The following is a 14,083-nucleotide window of genomic DNA, read 5'->3' as shown; positions in this document are numbered from 1 at the left end:
AGATGAGACCAAAGGATCTTGGAAATACAGGAGTAATGAGGGAAGCGAATGCACAAAGGGAGGAAATACTATTACATCGAGAAAGGATAATGAGGTTGAATACCTTAAACATTTAGGGACACTGATATCCTGTACAGGTTCCCTTGACTTGGGATTTCCTGAAGGACTAGCAGATGGAAGTCAAACAATGGTCAGGGTGAATAAGATATGGAACTCAAACAGATTGAAATTGCATACGAAAGTAATAGCAAACATTTCTAGTGCGGTACGTTTGGTTATACGGATGTAAATCATGGTATGAAAATGTAAATACATCTAGTATGTTTTGAGAATAAAACTTCAAGAAGAATCTACTGATCAGACAGCCAGACAAAAGTATAAATGATAACATACGAAAGGAGGCTGAAGACGAGTGGAGACTTGTACAACATAAAGCACAGAAAAAAAACCATGAACGGGGGAATTCTACGGAGTCCCTTTGCATCAACCCAAGATGATGATGACGATTGTTATAAACAGATAGACAGATATGCATAATGAATCTGTCACTGTTCATACATGATCTTATCATAATCTCAAATATTAAGCCAGTCGGCACGAAAATTAAAACTTTTGAAATGACTGGCGACAGCAAAATTTGTTAGTCGTGTCAGACTGAACGTTGATGATGGATTATTTTCGTTAAAAGAGATCCACTGAGAAATCCTATCTAACATTTGGTAAATCGATAGAGAGAATTATATGTGCGTGCGTGTGTATGTATGTACGTACGTATATATCTATATATACGTATATATATACATACACATATCTACAAATGTATATGCACACTAATATATATATATATATATATATATATATATATACGTATATATATACATACACAATACAAATATATATGCACTCTAATATATATATAATATATGTATGTGTGTGTACAATATTTATATAACAAGGTTTTATGGATAAGCTTCTTATTGGGCGATAACGGCTGCTCTCCCGGTAGCACTGAGATGGCTTGAAACAAATGGATGGTACTTCCAATTGAACTTTTTAACTTCTCAACGAGACGTGGGTTTGTGACTAATTGGCTCTTATTTGGTAACATATGAGATTTGGATGGTTTGTAGAACGCTTTTCCAGTGACGTAGGACGGGTATTTTAAAGATGAAAGTCCTTTGCGAGACAGTTTAAATTCGCCCTCTTTGCTCCTGGAAAGGAAATCTGAAGACTGAATTAACATAAATTGTAGGTGAAAAATATTATAACTGAGATCTTTAAATCTCTCAATTCAGTACCTGGGTATACAACACTAGGCTTATGTCATGTTTGTAATTTTATGGGTAATTCTTACGGATGTATTAACATCCACATGAATATATATATATATATATATATATATATATATATATATATATATATATATATATATATATATGTGTGTGTGTGTGTGTGTGTGTGTGTGGTGTGTGTGTGTGTGTGTGTGTGTGTGTGTAGTGCACTCGTCTTTGCGTAAGAATGTACAGCTTCCAGTGATATCAAATTTTACTCGCTGATCCTCTGAATACTACTTTTTAATAATCATCTGTAAGCCTTTCATTAGAATCATTATCGAATAATTAATTGTGCCTCCACATATATTAAATAATGTTTTCTTTTACCTTCGGATATTATCATGAGCCACCTCCGGACATATCAGAGATACAACCTTGATTAATATCGAGGTATATTATCCCTTGGCTTCTGATGACAAAATATATGATTCTTTAAGCTCAACTGCGATGTAAACTCACAGGCTGACCTATTTGTCTCGGTTCGAAAATTACATCGAATAGTTGTCATGATGTCTTAATCATACAACTTTGAGAAGGAACGACAGAAGAACTTTAGAGAAGGACTTATGATTACAGCGTTAAAATGTCATCAGTGAGCTCTGATTTCATCCTTCTTAACTCAAAGTGCAGCGGAAAGTTGAAGATCTCGAGGCGAGATATGCAAATGAAGAAACATCAAGTTTCTTTTCAGAGGTCTTATATTTTCCATTCACTCAAAAACGGTGGATATCTTTTCAAAATCCTTGACAGTGCATTTTCTGTTGTTTTGAAATACTGACGAGTTTCTAATACTCTTAACATAACAAAATTATCTCACAGAATTTGATGTTTTCATAGCCTTCCCCAGTTCTGTTATTTCTAAAATGATAGCGGCGTTTCTTTTCCAATAGTCTTGTCAACGCTCTCATTCATTATAAGAGTTTAGTCTATTTTACCAGTTTTCATCTACATAATATTGCGTAGCACCATTGCATTTTCTTACGCATTGCTTAATGGTACAGCTGAGAAGCTTAGCCTCCAATTTACGAGTTGCATTGTCAAAACCCAAAGCTGGTGACCTAAATGTAGCAATGAAACCAGTGAACCAAAAGTGATAGGTTTCCACCAGTGTTCTCAAATTCGAAAATTCTAAGAAAATGTGGAATCTCAGGAGAGTTCACTTATCACAACCACAAGGTTAGAGTTGCTGAAGAAGTCGAGAACTATTTTACTCCTAATTGTATAGTAAAACAGAATAGACTATATATATAGCTTTCTTATGCTAAAATAAAGATAAAAATGACCGCTTATATCAAATGAGTTACAGGTGTCGGCAGCCTTCCTTAACATTGTCTCTTATGTTTCTAGTTTCCGTATGATTTAAATGTTCATATTCACAGGAAAAAAGACAAATGTCAGGAACTTGACTACTAAACCTGTCTAAAATCAAATATCCGAATGATACAAAGATAAAAAAAAAAAAAAGAGATTTTGAAGGGTGAGATAAAAACAAATCAATACGTATATAAAAATTATTAATAGCATAAAACCCTCCTGATATACAAGATAAAAAAAGTACCTTTAGCGTCTTAATTAAACTGACAAGCACCGGTGACCATTAAACAAGACGGCACTTTCCCCTTCCCTGCTAAAAGGAGCGAGAAATTTCTGCTACTGAATAGCATGATTTCGTGCCTCAATGAAAAATAATTGTAGGGGTCTGCCTGGTGTGATTAGTATAACTAAGTAGGTTTCCAAGCTTGAAATGATTCTAGAATTGTTATTTTGAAGTTTCCTATAGTGGGTGAATATGATAGCTCGATTCACATATCAAGTTCTATACCTGAAAAATCGTGTTTCAAATAAACACAAATGTCTTTATTAAACACGTCATGAAAAGAACTAGAAACAAACTAGAATCATGAATTTGTAAAAGAGGGACATGGACACCGCCAGTAGGGTTAAATGAAAGCTCTATATTATGCCGTGTTCTACATTCAGCACAAAATAAAGAAATGTCAGTTTCCGCGGACATTTGGACATAATAGTCTAGATCTGTTGTTAAATTCGAATTTATATCACATGAAGTATTTCCTCCTCTGAGGTATGTGTTTTAAAAAGAATTCTTTACATTTCAACCATTCACTGGCAAGGAAAAAGTCCCTTAAGTTTATCAACGTCAAAGACGTTTTTCCAAAAAATCTTATCACATTCATACCGTAGTTATTAAAACATCCTTGTTAGAAATGACTTAACGTGTGAAATATAGATGGTCTTTGACCTACAAGTATACAAGAAAGGTGCTCTCAGATATAAAGTTCTCGTGATACGTAGCGATGTCATCAAAGTTAACCGTTAAAATGCGTCAGTCGCAGATTCAATATTAATAATTAACTTCTGGAATATCGAATTATACGGAAATGACCTTCACTGAACGGTTAAAATAAGAAAATAAAAGCGGAACAGTTCTGCCGCATAGGAAATATTCAGCTACAAATACCGAGTTTCAAAAATGTGAAATTAAGGAGCAACGATTCCGTTACAAAATAACTGGTGCTTTAAAAACTTCAAGATTTAGTTACTCATAGTATCACTGAGTTAAATTCTGAGAATATTTTAATTTCAAAATGAATGAAACCATGCTTATTCAAATCTATATTCATTCCTAGAGCTGCATGATACGTTATTGCATTAGATTTGTTCTTTTATTTCAAATATCGGATGAAGTGCGAACTGTATCATAAGATGTTTCATATCCGGAAGACATCCAGATCAGCAAACATTACAATCGTCATAAACCAAAAATGCTACGGTTTTTAGGAGATTAATGTCAAGCAACAGGTCAGCATGACATTTTAGACCATAAAACTATATTCGAAAAATATATATCTCTCTTAATATCGGAAAATGGATCACACTTTTCTGGAGAAATTCAATTTTTTTTTATTTGCCTGTCTATTGTCATTTTTCCATTACAGTGGAAGAAACAATAAATTTCCTGTCTTCGGATCAGGAATATGTTCTCCAGCAGAAATCAAAATCCTTTAGAATTTGCTATTCTGTCATGTTCCTAAAACTTTGGGGCAAGACAGTAATGCAACTGAAAGTATGAAACTTGAAATAATATTATGGCAAAAAAATATTTAATACAGCTTCAGGAATTCCAACTTGAGACTTGATAAGTGAGCAGCAACAGGAACGCGATGACATGGGCAGCCCTCAGATGCAAGGGAAAAAGACAGGGTTTTATGGCACTGGAAAATGAAGCCTAATCAGGATGCATTTCCTCCCCAGGAGAAATTCGAAAACCAAACCAAGAATCTTTCGCTGTGAACTGAACTTATCAAGGGTAATTTTGAGGTTAACATAAAAACGAATTCGCCGAAAAAAAAAAAAAAAAAAAAAAAAAAAAAAAAGGTCTTTTTGCTAAACGGATATTTTGGAATCCGCAATTCAAAATATTTGAGGGTAAAATATAGCTTGTATTTTGAGTGTTGCTATAAGTTAAGTACAATACTTGAGGAGACAATTTTTTTCATGTTGTCACTTTCACTTCCTTTTCTATAAATCTCCTACATTCGTACATAGAGAGACTTTTCAATGGTAATCCAGTGCTCCTTGTAGTCCTTCAAGAATTCCTTTTCAAAAACGAAATTATTATATTTACGAATAATTCTCTCCAATTTAATCCTAGGGAACTCAAATGTATATTTCAGACTAAATTCCATTATTCACGAGATGCACTTTATAATCCAATGTACAAAATATCAAATCCTCTCCATGAGTCACTTTGCTCTAAGTATGCTTCCATATTTTTACCGATTCTATTTTCTATACTTCTTCCTGTATATGATTCTAATCTTACAAACAATTCATATAACTGTAAAAATGCCATGACTAAGTAAACACAGATAGGGAGTTATTACTTATTTTGTTTCAGAAAAAATATTCACATGTAATATTTCATACCTCCACGATTAGCCTTGTTTAAGGCTGATACCATCACATATTGAATTAGTTTAAGGTTATTTGAGAGTAAAACCTCTTCCAATTGTCATTTTCTTCTTTATACTTTTGAATGCAAAGCACCGGAAATAGGAAATATATTTATCATTTGCACACTCCCGTTACACACACACAAAACGATAATTTATTCAAATATATGTATGTATATATATATACATATATATATATATATATATAATTTATATATATATATATATAGTATATATATATATTTATTATATATATATATAATCATCTTGCGTGTGCGGTAATATGTATATGTAGTATATATATAGATATTATATATATATATATATATATATATATATATATATATATATATATAAATAATTTACCCACAAATAAAACGATTGTCTTGTGTGTGCGTAACGGGAGCGTGCAAATGATAATGATATAAGTATAAGAAGAAAATGACAAATGAAAGAGGTTATGCTCTCAAATGCCCTTAAGGTAATTCAATATGTAATGGCATCAGGCTTAAAGAAACGCTAATTGTGGTGGTACGAAATAATTATATATGAATATTTGTTCTGAAACCAAATAAGTAATAACTCATTATCTGTATACATAGTCATGGCATTTATTCAGGTGTATGAATTGTTTTTTAAGTTTAGAATCACATAAGGGAAGAAGTACAGAAAATAGAATGCCCACAAATACACACATACACACGCACGCGCACTATATATATATATATATATATATATATATATATATATATATATATATATATATATATATATATATATATATATATTTATATATACATACATACTTACACTCACACGCACACACACACACACACACACACATATATATATATATATATATATATATATATATATATATATAATATATATATTATAATATTATGCGTGCTCGCAATGATACAATCACCAAAGATATTTTTCCTCTTTCCCAAAACGACCGGCAAGACATCTGGCCCGAATGGCATTCCAGCTCAGTTCCTGCAGGAATTTGCGAGTGGCTCCTGTGATTTGTCGTCTTCCTGACCTAATGGTTCATTCTGCCACTTATCGCGTCCTCTTGTGAACGAACATCTTGTCCCGAAGAATAGTGACTGCTCTATTCGTTCAACCTAACGTTCCGTTGGTCTGTTAACTGCTCTTACTAAATATTTGATCTTTTATTTAGCAGATCTTTTATTTTTTTTAAATCCCGATCTAACTGTCGTGATGCCTTCTGTTAATAAAGATCTCGGGGAGACTTCATTTTTACACGACTGATTTTAGACATCCTATATGAACGTATCGAAGAATATTTAATTCAAAATTCTGCTTACCATCTTATTACAGAAACTCTGTAGACGTTAGAATGAGAAAAGAAATGGCAAATGTTGTGCCATTGAAAGGATAAAAAAATGCGATAGATTCTCATTCGATAAAATAATTATCAGACTACACAGGAACCGTACAATTATTCTTACCATAAGTTTGATCTGATGGTGTCCGTCATTTCCCACTTACCAATAAGAACGTTACCGGGAGAAGCGCTTATTCAATATGAAAGTTCTACAGAATTCATCACGGTACGGAACTTAACAAGAATGAATGAAATATAGGTAGCATATTCCGTAGAGTTATCACCTTTTTTGTTTATCTACTTTTCTGTCGTTATTTGTTTATAAAGCTTTGAAACTGTTGTGTCATGAATCATGTATTATATCGGTAGTGTAAAGTTCTTTTACTATTATTTTTAATTCACCCGTTTCTAGCCCCATCAAGGAGGCACAGTGATCTACATGTAGAATTTTTTTTCCTGATTCAAAAAGAACACAAATTCCTCACAATCATTCTCATGTCGCTTAGATTAAAAACCAAAGGAATAAGTCACATTTCAATGTCACAAGTTTTTATTTAAGGTTGCAGTGCGATAGACAGTGGTAGACGCATGCGCAAAGGAAAAAAGAAACCAGTGAGAGGCTGAAGCTAGGTTCAGCGAGCGCAGTCCTGCTAGTGACCTTCCACTCACTCTGAGAGTTGGTGTGTCTGCTCTTTGTCGGTGTTGTAACCACGTCTCTTTCTTGGCGTTTTTGCTGCGTGCTTCGAGATATAATTTTTAATAAATATTCTGCTCACGAGAGGTAAACCTATTATTTGTTCTCAGTAAATTATGAATGGAATCTTTTAACAAATGTTTTGGGAAGTGATTTGTTTTTGGCGACGGTGGAATATTAAAAATTTTCTGTATGCGAATGTGATTATCGCCGAGAACATGCGATGCGGTAAATTGAGTGATTAACCTGAGGTGTGAACATAGAAAATAACCCCTCTAAACCGAAGGTCAGCAGAAAAACTGTGCTCCAAGTTTTGTTTGATAAAGAGAGTAAAATGTTATTTTTTTTACGTCATTTGCCCCCATTACATCCAATTTCCTATGCCTTATCATCCTATATCACAACTGCCCTGTCTATAACGATATGGTACCTATTCACGTCAGTCAAACTCACATGAGTAAGATATGGTCCGGCAATTTAGTTTTCCTCTTCATTTTCAGAGCTGTTTTCATTTTCGTTTAAAAGTCTTTAGATTCCGTAGTTGTCCATTTTTGTGTTACCAATGATGTATATGTTTTAAAATAACTTAGATGAAACTTTAGCGCAATAAAATGATAATGTAATACATCCTGGGACCAAAATATAAATTTGGCTAGAAAAAAAAAACCATCGTCATTAAAAAGAACAGCGAATGTATTGATGGTGCTACATCAAAATGTGTGATATTCCTGTTGTTGTGTAGATTATTAAAACAAATCTTAATTCAAGTGTTGCTAGAAACTAATGAGTTATTCAGGCAAAAAAAGGTAAGTAAAGGAGTTAAGTTTCCTGCTGCAAGATTTTTCTCTTTTTTCTGCTTTTCTTGAAATCGAAGCTGGTTGCTTCACAATTCCCAGAGCACCAAGAAATATCCTCTATAAGTTAAGCCAAATTCGTGACCAAATATCAGAACGGAAGGCCAGATTCAGATCGGTCCACGTTAAACATGCGTGTAACTAAATAAAGAGAAAATAGGACTTTTAGGTGACCTGAAAACTGGGTTACCAAGCACAAATATCGTGCAGTGCATAGCGCGTTGATATTAGAGAATTTAAAAGTTGATAAAGTTCATTATTATTTGATGAATTAGTGCAGGCATTACACGACGTCTGAAACCCTGTAGAGAAAGTATACATATATAGTACATACATACGTACACACACACACATATATATATATATATATATAGTATATATATATATATATATATATATATATATATAGATAGATAGATAGATAGATATATATATATATATATATATATATATATATATATATATATATATATATATATATATATATATATATATATATATATATATATAGATAATATATAGATATATATCTATATATATATATATATATATATATATATATATATATATATAGGTATATATATATATATATATATATATACATATATATACTTATTTTCTTCACCACCTTTAAACTATGAAAAAGGAGATGAATTATCTAAGCGTGAAAATCTAAAACTAGGTTTTCATGTATGTTTTTTTATATATATTTTCACTTCTAACGTTGAACATAAATGAACTTTGGGATTCTTCATAATGCAATCCATACTACTTGTTTTACAATATTTACAGATAAAAACCCTCCGAATATTTTCAAGTGAACATTGCATAAGGATTACAGAGAGATTTGCGACTGACTGCATTTTGATCTCACATACGCCATTACCTGTTTTACATTCTATATTTCTTCAAACATCACCACTTACAGTTTATATCAGAAAGAACACCCACACATATATAAATATATACATACTATATATATAATATATATATATATATATATATATGTATATAAAACACTCAATATTAATATACAATACATATAATATATATATATATATAATACATATATTCTAAAACACATCATAAAAGTTTCTTGCCGTCCTACGGTAAAGAAATGCGTCGGCTTAGAACTTCTCTAGTATAGGATTTCTTACCCTTTCGTAATTTTGGATACAATTCCGTTATGGAAATGTTATATCAGTTTTTGAATCCAACGTATACTGCAGCGTATGAAATTTCTCGACTCCATCCCCCAACCTTCTCTCTCTCTCTCTCTCTCTCTCTCTCTCTCTCTCTCTCTCTCTCTCTCTCTCTCTCGGATTGATATCAATCTCTTTCCCTTGACATGGGTGAGCAATGGTTTTCCGCAGATATATTCATTCGCTATTGCAGGCAAATGCTGTTATATAATACCATTCGCTGCGTTCTTTACTGAATGGGCCTGTAAATGAAACGTACTGAAAATAAATAGAGGAATTTGTAACGTTAGGGTAATGCAAATTGCATGAAGAACGTAAAGGGTTAAATTTAAGATCAACTCCAAGAAAAGTTGGGAAATATATACAAGTTGCAAAATCAGTTTAATATCTGTAATGTGACGGACAAAGAGCTAATCGGCTTTTCTTAAAACATAAGCTCATTGTTATTCGTGGTGCTTCAGACTGAACAAAATTCCAGGTTATTTCTCCTTCCCGTCCTTACCTCTGATTTCTGTACTTACCTAAACTTTTCTTTATTTATTTCAACGAAACAAAATAGTATATGTGGTCTAGTGTACAATATTTAAAATAATATCTCTCAGATCATGAATAACTTCATAGGCTTATTTTGACAGATATGAACACACTTTAATGAGATTGACGATGATATAAAATAAAACTAAGACAACAGATGGAGGAGATATGTATATATATATATATATATATATATATATATATATATATATATATATATATATATATATATATATATAGAAATTATACTTACGTGCTTTTAATGAACATTAAGTTTTGCCGATCTCGTTTTTATGAATCTTTGTAAATATATACATATACGTACACATATATAAGGATGCGTGTGAACGGATGAATGTTCTTGAAAACGTGCATATTATGACTACCGCTGGTGCGGCCTGTCATTCCCAGAGGGTCAGAAAATGCGAACATTTTTCCCTTGATGGCTTCAACGATTGGGTTTATTATGCAATATGATTTCGACGAGCTTTTCTAAAGAAGGTTGAGAAAGAACAAAGACTCACTTTGGAGTTCGATAGCGGTCGCTGATGACTGGAATACTCATGTTTTATTCCAGGTGGCTAATGAGCAGGCCATGTAATTAGACTTCCAAAATGCCTGTTGCAACAGCAACAGCCCAGGACCTTTGCATACCGCTTAACTAATTCTGACTTGGAATGTCTGATACCTCGTAATGGAAAGCTTCTCCCTGGTTTTGTTCGAGTGACTTCAATCTACAGGATTTTGCTCTGCTCGTTGCTTCGTTAATATCTTTATGCTAACCACCAGCAATCGTTTGGTTCGTTTCAATAAGTCAAAACACCTATTAACATGAACAAATTTCAGTCTGACTCTCATAACACTGTTGTGTCAATGTTAAGTTAGAGATGGAAGTCTTTTTTCTCGCAGGAATCCAAAGTTAAGCCAGTTTGAACCTCATTAGAAACTTAACAGTGACAATGTCAAGAATGTCTCACTCTCTTTTAATTTTATTTTCTATCCTTCTCCACCTTCAAGAAAAGAAGAATCCATCTCAGCTAAATGGTATTTCATTGAAAGCTGCAGCATAGTAACTGATATTTGATCATTTGTAGAGTACATGATAAAAACGATGTCCAAAATAACGGGCAAGTTCATCTGAGTCACTTGTTCACTGTTATTATCTTCAAACGTCGTCTGTAAATCTTTGAGTAGGAAGTTATACATTCAAGAGAACATAGTTGTAATCTTCTTTATTTTATTCATTGGTTAAGTTTCCATCTCGTTTCCATCAATTTTTAATTCATCAATGAAAAGGTCCAATTTCTGTTTGTTAACTTTTATTTTGTACTTCAAATGAGGCGAAAATGGCATTCATAATCGATTGTTTTTAGTATGACAGAATTTATTGATAATAAATGTGTTGTTTTGTGTGTTATTCTTATAGCTGTGTTGTGAAGCCATTTTTATTTAACACAACATGATTGCCAAGCCACTTTACTGATACTTAAGGGACTGAATCTTTCTCTAAATTTTTGTTGTTTGTTCGGATTCTATAAGATTTTTTCAAGTAAATTTCACTTCTTTTAAATTCGTCAGTTACCGTTGCTAGTTCCAGCAATACATTTAATTTTCCAAATTAAAGTTCTCATCCATTTCCTACTTCTCAGGCGAACGCTTTGTTCACACCGTAATTTTGCTTCTGAATATTATGGGGTGTAATACCGTTACAGTAAAATATAACAGTAATTACAGAGTAACGTAATCAACCCAGTGATACGAAAAGGAGTGCTACATCTGATCAATACACAGTTGAGGTGAAAATGAAAAGCGAAATTATTCTCAACTGAAGAGGAGGAGGGAGTAAAAAGCGGCCTTGAATTTTATTAAAACGAGTGAGCTATATGAGGAGAAAGAGGGAGTAGCATTTTGGGGAGAAGTTAGATGAAGAATGACCCGGGATACAGGAGGGGAGAGGGTTCGTTGAAATTCTAAAAGCTTCAAGGGGTGGATCCTTGTGGCTTGGAGTGTTTTTGAGAATATGGAGCAAGAATAACTGAAATGGAGAGTGTGCTACTAAAATCAAGTTCCTGATGAGCAAATGGACCCTATCTGAGGCTGTCGTGGATAGACGGAAGAATAATCGACGAAATGAGGCAAAAAAATCAGCGAGAAAATGATGAAAGGCGAGAAATAGTCGGGGGAAAAATGTCGGCGGGATGTTAAGAAGAAAAGCACTTTACTCTGGAGGGATGACAATGCAGAGAAAGGGGAATCTTGGAATAAAAGATGCAAATGGAGAGCTGCTGTTTGAGAGAATGCTGGCGGCTTTCCACTGGGTATTGTGCACCACGGTTGAATGAAGATGATGGATAAAAAGCGGCTGAGCTAATTGATGCTAGAGTTGAAGGGGTTAATGTCAATCCGAGAGTAGATGTGTAGATGAATGACGACGATGCAATGGAAGGAGAAAGACCAAAAAGCAGAATTTAGTCATTTGGAATTATCGGAATTGTTGGCAAGGTGTAATTATGTGGCTAGTTGACTAGTGTTGAAGGATTACTTTAATAAGAAAAGAACTCTACTCTCTCTCTCTCTCTCTCTCTCTCTCTCTCTCTCTACACACACATTTTATATATATACATATATGTATATATATATATATATATATATATATATATATATATATATATTATATATATATATATATATATATATACAGTATATAGTGTATATATATAATATATATATATATATATATATATATATATATATATATATATATATAACTCAGTAAGAGTTTATGTAGAGCAAGATCTGATTATTTATCTACTATTTTTCTTCATTCTCTACACTAATAAGACGCGAGTGAATAAAGAGAACACGTCACGAAGGAAGTAGAAGACACAGACGGCAGTTTATAGCTGAGAGGAGAAAGGGTAAAGCAATATGATGTGATAACATTTCTTCGCGGTGTACAAATTTAAAAGCGAATGCAATTAATAGCAAACGACGGTAATTAGAGCTTAAGATGGAAAACTGAGTCTTAGCATGGCACTAGGAGAATAGGAAAATTAAATGTCAAAGAAAAGGAGACAAAGTTGTGAAACATAACGAGGGGGAGAACTTAATGATAGGAAATGTAAATGGACTCTTATGTTAAACGCCTCTGCAAGCAAATTTAATTTGTTCGTTTATATGCATACAGTCAAAAGTTAGTTACTGTGAAGATGAATTAACCGTTTAGTATATTGAATAGGGATATGAGCGGGAGAACATTTTTAATTTACAGAGCGAAGTTTATACGATCACCAAATAAATGACTGAGCACGGAAGCCTTTTATTCGCTCCTTTGTGCATATGTATGATTCCGGCCTTGTACACCGGGCTGATGAAATCTGGCCAGGGCCGTGTTTGCTCATCGCCACCTTTCCATATCTCTGCGAGCATTTTTATAATTGCCGCCGAGAGTCGCATGTGAACACGTCGTTCTGTGAATATACGTTTTTCACGAGAATATCTATTTACGTTTTGTCGTTACTTTTTCGTCTTGTGATCGACAACCGTCAGTTTCCTTTCGCCAGTTTTAAAAGTTTCTCATTCCGTGGCGAAAAAATGTTGCGTTTGCATGTACATTTGGTGTTAAGGATAATCTACGGGTGACTTGGTTTTAAATGATTTTCATTCCATGACGTTACAGTCTTGATTTTGAATGCACGCGTGATTTTGAGGACAATCGAAGAGTGAATCAGCTTCAAACTTCCTCAGTCCATGACGACAGAGTTTTTTGTTTTGGACTTATAAGTAACTAGCTGCTGTGCCCGGCATTGCTCGGGATAAAAAGGGGCATGCCGTCGGTGATGACAACCCCTACAGGGCGGATGATGCAATCACTTTCAGAATAACTAATCACTTAGGATACTGTCAAGCCAAAGAAGTTATGGAAGATCCGAAGAGTTTGCTGTCAACTCCGAATGTTGTAAAAAAAATGAAGGGGTATGAAAAAGAGGGGTTAAGGTCCCTTTAGGAACGGGCCTCGAATTTCTGATTTTACCTAAAACCTTCCTGGGTGGGAGGGGAATCTATGGTAAAAATTTGGTAGCCCTAGCTTTCATAGTCTGGGCGTGCACAACGAACAGACAGACAAACAGACGGACA

General features: G+C 33.5%; 1 protein-coding gene across 3 annotated transcripts in view; it reads left to right on the top strand.

The window, feature by feature from the left end:
• The first annotated feature begins 7,314 nt into the window (after nucleotides 1-7,314).
• Nucleotides 7,315-14,083, top strand: part of LOC135220652 (roundabout homolog 3-like) — a 199,466-nt gene continuing 192,697 nt past the window's right edge. For all 3 annotated transcript variants that reach the window (XM_064258001.1, XM_064258000.1, XM_064257999.1), the window contains exon 1: nucleotides 7,315-7,443. The gene's annotated coding sequence lies outside the window, so the exon portion shown is untranslated. The remainder of the gene's footprint in view (nucleotides 7,444-14,083) is intronic.

This window comes from Macrobrachium nipponense, chromosome 2 (genome assembly GCF_015104395.2).
Source record: "Macrobrachium nipponense isolate FS-2020 chromosome 2, ASM1510439v2, whole genome shotgun sequence".
NCBI lineage: Eukaryota > Metazoa > Arthropoda > Malacostraca > Decapoda > Palaemonidae > Macrobrachium > Macrobrachium nipponense.
Note: the sequence above shows the minus strand (reverse complement) of the source record. Positions and strands in the feature narration are given on the sequence as shown.